The sequence below is a fragment of the Sprattus sprattus genome (assembly GCF_963457725.1).
Source record: "Sprattus sprattus genome assembly, chromosome: 7".
Lineage (NCBI taxonomy): Eukaryota > Metazoa > Chordata > Actinopteri > Clupeiformes > Clupeidae > Sprattus > Sprattus sprattus.
The window spans coordinates 4,257,120-4,266,960 of NC_137926.1; positions in this window are offsets into that span (position 1 = coordinate 4,257,120).

The window sequence follows — 9,841 nt, forward strand, 5'->3', positions numbered from 1 at the left end:
ACAAGAGAGGCTGGTTCTGTTCATGTAGGTCCAGTCCACTCCAAACAGACGAGAGAGGATGGTTCTGTTCATGTAGTCCAGTCCAGTCCACACCAAACAGACAAGAGAGTCTGGTTCTGTTCATGTAGGTCCAGTCCACATGAAACAGACAAGAGAGGCTGGTTCTCTTCATGTAGGTCCAGTCCAGTCCACATTAAACAGACAAGATAGTCCAGTCCAGACGAAACAGACGAGAGAGGCTGGTTCTGTTCATGTAGGTCCAGTCCAGTCCACTCCAAACAGACAAGAGAGGCTGGTTCTGTTCATGTAGGTCCAGTCCAGTCCACACCAAACAGACAAGAGAGGCTGGTTCTCTTCATCGTGAAGACAAGCTTCCCCTCTGCTCGTGTCCGCCTCTCCATGTCACTGTGGAGGGATTATCATCCACGTATTAAAGAAAAAAATACGTAGAAAAGAGGAGGAAATTGCTTTTTAAAAACGGCTGCATTGAGTAGATGTATGAGCTGTTTTAACTCTCACGTGAGTTCCTGTCACCCTGACGACCATTTGTGAGTGCTCCGTGGGCTTGCTCAGATGTTGAGGCCAATTATGGGGTTTTTATTGTTTCCCCTGTTCTCTGCGGTCAGGATTGTGCTGGAGGGGTCCTCTGTGAGTTGGTGGGAGCTTTCAGTTGGCGTATGGGTTTCTTCACTGGTGGGTTCCATATCTTTGAGTGGGGGGTGTCTGTGTTGGGGGTGTCTGTGTGTTCGGGGGCGGGGGGGGTGGGGGGGGTAGCTGGGGTTCTGATTCTGGGCCGTGTTCGGCGGGGGTCGGGGTGTTGGGGGTCACCTGTGGAACTCCAGAGACAGGAAATGGCTCCAATATGGTGTGGAGAGTGGCTCTTTGAAACACTCCCCCCCCCCCACCCCCCTAGGAGTGATTTAGAGTTCCTGTCAGGACCTGGAGCTCCGGTTCAATGAGCAGAAATGTCAGGAAAAATGACATAAGTGAAAAACGTAAACACTGCCAGAAAGAGAATTAGTGGCTGAAACAATTAATTTCCACTCATGGCGTTCGTAGAGTTGACCATCTGTGACTGCGGAGGTGAATGTTATGAATGCAATAACTGGACACTGAGTTTTAATATAGAGATGCAGTTTATTTGAAATAGATTATGGTTTATTTACAGATGCAGTTTATTTGAAATAGATTATGTTTGCTGTTTGTTTTAATGACTGCCCCAAAACATAAATCTATGAATTACTTGTTGAACTCTAGCAGAGCTCCTCCATATTAAATGTCAGGGATTTGAATATCCTGTTAGGAAACAAATCACCGTCTATCAACAAATAGGGAAAGATTAAACCATAAATGTAGCTCCGTTCAGTGACCCATGAAAACATTAAGGTGACTCCACACAAATATTCACTCCAGTGTTGCGTCTAAAGCTTCTTCTTCTTCTTCTTCTTCTTCTTCTTCTTCTTCTTCTTCTTCTTCTTCTTCTTCTTCTTCTTCTTCTTCTTCTGCTGGGTGTCTGCTCAGCCGCTGTGTATCTTGTCCTCTTGGACTGTGTGCAAATATGTTACCTAAATGGTCAGGGAGTCTGGGGCTGCTGACGCTCTGCTGACGCTCTGCGGGTCTGTGCTGGGCCTGGGACGCTCTGACGCTGTGCGCTGAGGACGGGTGTTTACTCTGCAGCCGTCCATCAGGCCTTGTGTGTGTGTGTGTGGTGTGTGTGGTGTGTGTGTGTGTGTGTGTGTGTGTGTGTGGCGTGTGTGTGTGTGTGTGTGTGTGTGTGTGTGTGTGTGTGTGTGTGTGTGTGTGTGTGTGGCGTGTGGCGTGTGTGTGTGTGTGTGTGTGTGTGTGTGTGTGTGTGTGTGTGAGTGTGTGTGTGTGTGTGTGTGGTGTGTGTGTGTGTGTGTGTGTGTGTATGTGTGTGTGTGTGTGTGTGTGTGTGTGTGTGTGTGTGTGTGTGTGTGTGTGTGTGTGTGTGTGTGTGTGTGCGCTGAGGACGGGTGTTTACTCTGGGCATATTTTAGTACCTTGAGGGGTTGAACTCCCAGAGGGCCTCAGTGGGATGCTGCCCCTGCCTTTGTAGTGTGTGTGTGTGTGTGTGTGTGTGTGTGTGTGTGTGTGTGTGTGTGTGTGTGTGTGTGTGTGTGTGTGTGTGTGTGTGTGTGTGTCGTGTCTGAGATCCTTGAAGAAGCACAGCCTCTGAGCTGGAGTCCATCAGACTTTAAAATCAGAGTCAACTTTAAATACGGGAATTTAGATTACAGAGATAGAAGTGACATTATGTTCTCTCTCTCTCTCTGTGTGTGTGTGTGTGTGTGTGTGTGTGTGTGTGTGTGTGTGTGTGTGTGTGTGTGTGTGTGTGTGTGTGTGTGTGTGTGTGTGTGTGTGTGTGTGTGTGTTACATTATGTTCTGAGCAGACGAACTGTCATATGACAAAACCACATAGTATAATTTAGCTAGATAAATTAGTTTAGCTATATTTCAAGTTTATTGGGTTATGTTTTAATCCCACTGGTTTATCCTTTTTCATTTTGAGCCTCTGACAGACCAGATGCTATGTGTAACTCAATATCAGACCAGAGGCAATGATCAGACCAGAGGCTATGTGTAACTCAGTATCAGACCAGAGGCAATGATCAGACCAGAGGCTATGTGTAACTCAGTATCAGACCAGAGGCAATGATCCGACCAGAGGCTATGTGTAACTCAGTATCAGACCAGAGGCTATGTGTAACTCAGTATCAGACCAGAGGCAATGTGTTACTCATTATTGATGCCACCCCAGAATGGAAAAGTCGTACGTCTATCTTAAAAACCTAATTTTCACTGGATCGTTTCCCTCCATATTCCCCATGATGGTCTTTTCGATCTTAAAACCTTGATGGAGATCATCTTCAACATCAACACTGTTGTCTGCATCTGCAAAAACACAGTTTCCCACAAATCTTTTTTTTTTTTTTTAAAGAATTTGACCTTGGATTGGTATTTGAGTGTATTTTAATCCAGCTGTGGACTCCATGCCTTGGCGTTCTCACATGGCCACACTGGTCAGTGCAGCTATCCTGTTACTCAGTGGGGTTCAGGGGTCAAAGGGCAAGCCGCTGTGCCGCTCAGGGAGCTGGGGGCCATGTGTGGGATACATGGGTTAGGCTTAGGGTTAGCCATGTGTGGGATATATGTCGCTACTTGTTGGGTCTTATCCAACAAATTGGATGTCAGACATTACATGATCTGAACCCTACAACCCCAACTCTCTCTCTCTCTCCCTCTCTCTCTCTCTCTCTCTCTCTCTTTCTCTCCTTCTCTGTCTCTCCCCCTCTGCCTCTCTCTCTCTCTCTCTCTCTCTTTCTCTCTCTTTCTATCTTTCTCTCCTTCTCTGTCTCTCCCCCTCTGCCTCTCTCTCTCTCTCTCTCTCTCTCTCTTTCTCTCTCTTTCTATCTTTCTCTCTCTCTCTCTCTCTCTCTCTCTTTCTCTCTCTTTCTATCTTTCTCTCTCTCTCTTTCTCTCTCTCTCATTCTTTCTATCTTTCCCTCTCTCTCTCTCTCATTCTTTCTCTCTCTCTCTCTCCTCAGTCCCCGGTTCAGATTACTCTCGTCGTCTCTGTTCTCTCACTTTTGCTCCCCATCTTTCAGCCTCTCCTTCTCGTTCCCTCTGTCAGCCTCTCATTCCCTGGCTGGGGCACATTAATCCCAGCAGGGTTTCTTTGACTTGCTTAACTATGTCATTATATTCAATCACATAGACCGTTTTTTTCCCCCTGTTTTTTTACAGGCATTGTGAAACTTTAAAATGACAACATCCAACTGAAAAAAAAACCTCTTGGAGCACAGCACAACCTTCACCACCACAAATAATTCAGACTTTTACAGTATTTCTCTGTTCCTAAAACACATTTTTTCAAAGCATGCCTCGGTTTCTCTGAACACTAAACCCAAGTGCCAACTCCCTAAACCAATTCTGCTAAACTTTAAGCACAATTCTCTGCTTTAAACACAGATTTCAATTGTTAACCGCACTTTCTTCTAAACACAACACACAATTCTCTGCTTAAGACACAGTTTTCAATTGTTAACCACATTTTCTTCAAAACACTAAACACCATCCTCTCTACTTTGCATACTTCATCAATGCCAAAACTTCCTTGTGTTCAAACAGAAAACACTGCTAATCAATTGGCAAAACTTCCATTTCCAAGGCTGTTGTGCAATTTGAAGTCAAAACTGTAGCTCCTAGTTTGGAGAACAATTTATGGCAACATTGAAGTGAGTGGTGATCAGAGAGGCAGAGGAGTGAGAGTAAGAGGAGGATGAGGAGGAAAATGATGAAGAGGAAGAGCAAGACGGAGAGCCATTACTGTATCTCTGATGAGATTCAGGCCAATGTGTTCAAACATGTGGTCAACATGGGTTTGACCATGCAGGAGGCTGGTAAGGCTGGCCAGAGGGTTCAACCAAACATAAGCCGCTTCTCAGTTGCACCGATTCTCCTGACATTCAGAAGAGAGAATGGGTAAGAAACACTACTATGACAGTACGTAAAACACTAGTTTGAATGCCTTATCAGGAGCATAGTATTCTTGTATTTACAGTAGAATATTTTACATTGTACTGTATTTGTAAAATTATAAACAAATACAAAGTGCAACCATTGATGACCAAGACATATTCCTAAACATCAATACAGTGAGCCTAGCCACATAGGACCATGTTCTTAGGCAGAACACCTCGAGAATGAAGCAGGTGTACAGGGTGCCTTTTGACAGAAACTCTGATAGAGTCAAACAATTACAGTATGATACGACTATGTGCAAGTAAGTCATATACGTTTCCACAACTGATTACGTCCTATCAGCACTGAAACATTACTGTACTGTATTGTAATCCAATCAAATGTTACTGTATTTTCAGATGTTTCACAACACAACAATTGTTGATATTGTTCTTGAGCAAGGACAGGATGCGGTCTAGTTTTTTTGTCCTTTTTTATTTTACATTTTTCTTTCTTTTTTTGTTGACTGTATCAATATCCTATTGTTTGTTCTGTGTAAATCATCTACACATTTGGTTGTGTTTGCTCTGATGTAAAGGCTACAGCACTTTTGAAAAAAAAAAAAGAAATCTTTACTGTAAGTCGTAACTGTTATATTTGAGTTAAAACAATATACAGTTACAATATTTTACAACAGGAGAAAGCGTACAGTAACACTGGAGATGAAAAGGCATAATACTCCTGATAAGGCCTTCATACTAGTGTTTTCCCATTTCATAGTAGTGTTTTCCATTGAGCACATCAGTGTTCAATCAATGTTTAGAATGTCTACTCAAATAATGGTCTGTGTTTGTTGTTTGAAAACAAAATGCGCTTTTGAGGTGACATAATAGTGTTTTGAAACCAAAGTGGCCTTTTGCAGGAGTTATAAAGGGTTTTGCATTTTGTGTGAGTGGTTTTGGGATTTGTGTTTAGAGCTAAGAGAAACCGAGGCATGCTTTGAAAAAATGTGTTTTAGGAACAGAGAAATACTGTATAAGCATTTGGCACTGTTGATTCTTTCTGAGAAATACATCTGGTCAACACTGCCACCTGGTGGACTGTTTTAGGTATTACAAACAGACCAGCAGAGGTCCCTCAGTGAAGAACCTGACACCCCATTCAAGGAACCCACAGAATAGATGTGTACTGTGTACTGAATCTTTCAGTATTATTTACAACCTTACAGTCTCGATCTTGTTTCTGTTGTGAAACCATGAGCATTTTTCTAGATCTTGGTTAAAATGTAGATCTAAAGCATTCTGGATCTAAATTTCTTTTGTGGGTATTGGTACCTGTATTCAGTATTCTCATTCTGTTGAGATTGGTACCTGTTTGCTTCAGGATTATATATGAATGAAATTGAAATGAATTGAATTGTGTGTGTGTGTGTGTGTGTGTGTGTGTGTGTGTGTGTGTGTGTGTGTGTGTGTGTGTGTGTGTGTGTGTGTGTGTGTGTGTGTGTGTGTGTGTGTGTGTGTGTGTGTGTGTGTGTGTGTGTGTGTGTGTGTATGTGCGTGTGTGTATGGAACATTAACTGTTGCATTCTGCTTATGAATAACTGACACTTTCTTTCATTTCATTTTAGATATGTTTGGTTTATTTTGTGGAAAATGAAGAAGCATCACTCCTTTTCTGCCATTTTTAATAGCATTTTCTGTTCATATGTGACATGTTAGCAAAGTCAATTGGTGCAAAGTCTGCAATCAAACGGATATTTAGAACATTATGTGACATGTTGGTGTTTATGTTATTTATAGACCAAAAAGTTTGCTATTATGCCAAACATACAGTTCAGAGTCTATACTGAAGGTGAAAAAAAAATAATCTGTGGATGTTCCTCAAAAGAATGAAGATCTCATTCAATTTCAGACTTCTATGTCTATTTGTTAACTCTAGCATGGGGCAAGATGAACCACTAGACCACTTTTTTGGGACCCAAACATTTTAGTTTATTATTATTTTATTGAAGTGTCTATTTCAGTTAGGCCCACTGCTAAGGTTTCAACAGATGGCTCACATCCTGAACTTGTGTTGTTTGCATTCATGTTATTCCAGTCTCATATTCCCTTGGCTATAGGTTGGGTAAAGAAACACTCATCTTATCCCACTCACCCCTACTTTGTTAATGAGAACACAATAGACATGAAGTGATAACGTGAGCGGCAACACTGTGTCAATCCTTCAGTGCCTTGTATAGTCTCTTCCCTGCATGTGTATCTTTCAGATGGGAATGGAAAATGGAGGACGTGAAGCAAATTGAGTCCGACATCAATCTCACGACCTCTCTTATTTCTCAAATTGAGTACAGAAAGAATGGAAGTTATTTAAAACATACAACTCTGCAGTTCAGCAGAAAAGTGTATAGTTTTATACCTGCGCATCCTTCAATATCATTTTTGTATCATTCACATCTTGTATAATAGCCTACCTGTACATCCTTCAATATTGTTTTTATATCGTTCACATCCTATTGAGCCAAGTGTATAGTTTTATACCGACACATCCTTCAATATCATTTTTATATCATTCACATCAGGGCCGTGCAGAGACCTTTGGAGGGGCAGGTGCTCAAAGTTAAAAAGGGGGCACATGTAGCACGGATTTGTAAAAATGTATTTATCTAGGCCTTTTCTATAGGCTATGTCCACTGGTGTGACGGTCATTTCCACCAGTGTGACGCTGAGTTCATTTCACACTATAGGACAGTGTTGGCACAAGGGGTTGGTTTATACCCCCAGACACATTACAGTGTCTCCACAGCTGCCAACACACACACACACACACACACACACACACACACACACACACATACATCCATTTCACAAACAGGTGCATACATACTCATTAGGTTTTAAATGAGCAGGGGAACTATATGGGAACAAGGCCTTTAAACTATAATTTTACAGGCAGCAAGTACTGTAGACAGCTGTGTTTCACTGTGAGTATGAAAGTTGTCAAAAGGGTGCAATGTTTATAGTCAATGTGGGTCCATTTCAACATACAATTTTCAATGAGTGAGATGGATGGAGAGAGAGAGGGAGGGAGTGAGTGAGAGATGGAGAGAGTGAGAGAGGGAGTGAGACGGATGGAGAGAGAGAGGGGGGGGGGAGAGATCCTGCTCAAAACGGATTGTCTGCACTCAAATACACTGTTGCTTGCAGAAATGCCGTCTTTCAGTTTAAGTTGTCGCACTCAAATACACTGTTGCTATCAGAAATTCCCTGTGTTTCAGTTTAAGTTCTCGCACTCGTCCTCTTGTTTCTTCTGCTGAAAGACTTCTGCTCGCTCTCGCTATCTGGCCCTCTCTCTCTCTCTCTGATTGATGTGAAATAACGTTACCAAAATTCACCAACCAATACAAAATCATGACGTGAAATGAACGAAAATGCTCTCAGATTTAAAGGCCACGCTCTATATTAAACGATACAAACTTCATACAGTGACACGTTTATTTACGGGAGTTAATCAACTATTTTGGCTCATATTTGCATGCAGTCATTTAGCAGACGCTTTTGTTTAAAGCGACGTACAAGAGAGAGGCATATAAGCCCCTATAGTAAACTTTACACCGAGTTATTCCCGAGTCATCATGGCACATTTGGCATCACAAGGATACTCGGCTTACCTAGAAAACGGGAGCTCCAGAGAAACTTATCCGAGGCGTCGGTCAGCAGGGCACGTCAGGGCAGAGTGAGGGCACGTTGTGGATCATGTGACCGACCAAGGTAGATCTAAATTATTATCATTTTGTTAAATGTATTATTATTTTGGGCCGCACAGACGGACTTTTCACACACAAATAAAAAAAAATAATAATAAAAATAATAATAATAAAAAAACACTCTGACAAAAGGGCACTTTGGGCATCAAGGGCAAAAGGGGCAGGTGCTCAAGCCCCCTTAGCCCCCCCCCTCTGCACGTGCCTGATTCACATCCTGTTGAGCTAAGTGTATAGTTTTATACCTGCACATCCTTCAATATCATTTTTATATAGTTCACATCCTGTTGGCACATTCCATTTTTTTCTTGGCGAATCATACATTGCCACCTTTCGGCGCAGACCTTAATGAACACCCCGTATGCATATTAACACTCCAATTATTTGTTGCTGATTTCAATGAAAATCAGTTTCTTCTCTGCTATTCGCACAAGCCTTCATCCTCTTTTGTCTCAGGTCCGTCTCTCTTCACCGCTTCAAGCACCAGAGCCTTTGTGGAAGACGAAGAATAGGCCGGTTGTCCTTCCCCTTGGGCCATGACTGATGCCCTGGGTTGAAAACAAAACGACCCCCACACCGGTCCGCTCCGCAGCGGAGGGTTAGCGCAAAGATGAGAATGGCTAATTACAGTCTGAGTGCTTGCTCATATCTAGAGAGTCTTAAAACGGAAAAAGGTATGCGGTGTATTTCAGAAAGATGGACGCACGCAGCTGAAATGAGGGGTTTGATTGTTGTTGGTTCACAATGAGCATATTGTCTGATGCGGTTTATTCAGTGAAGTACAATCCTACTTTGATGCATGAATTTAAAAAGAACACTTTGAAGGCTTAGATCATTGCTGGTGAGGTCCTCAACATTGAACAGGCTAAGGATGGATGAATTTACTCTTAGTCTTTCGACTCAAGTTACCTAAACTATATCAGACCCAATGGTCTTATACATTTTGTAATTATATTCAAAGTACTTCACCACTTGTCTGAATGCTACACAAAACAGGATCTTGCCTTAACATCAGCACACAGCAAGAACAGTGTCTGTTCTAAATGATGACAATGTTCTTTGTAGTGATCACACAATCAGTATAACTACTATCTTGTCTGATTCTCATCCTTCCGTTGCAACGCCTCATCTTCTTCAAGGTGTAGCCAGCGATTCCGATTCGGTTTCGCAAATTGTTGTTGGTATTTACATTCCTAAAGCACGTGTGTGTTGATTGGCTCGGGTTGTTTATGGCTTGGTCCGAGCCTCTATGTTTGTTTACAATTTTACAGAGCTAGGACCAGTGGTGTAGTCCAGGGTATACGCAGGTATACGGACACTTATTTTTCAGTCAGCGTTGCGTATACCAACTTCTCGAAACAGGGCGTTTGTCTTGTGCTGTATGGGCTGCTTAAAACAATTAAGAGTATACCCACTTCTCCAGGGACCACTACACCACTGGCTAGGACTGTGTAGAGTATACCCACTTCTCCAGGGACCACTACACCACTGGCTAGGACTGTGTATGAACAGTATTTGTTTTGGATCTGACAGCCAGAGGACTGTGAGGAGCATTTTGCTGAATTTGACAAAAGGTGTTTTCTCACAGACTGCACCTT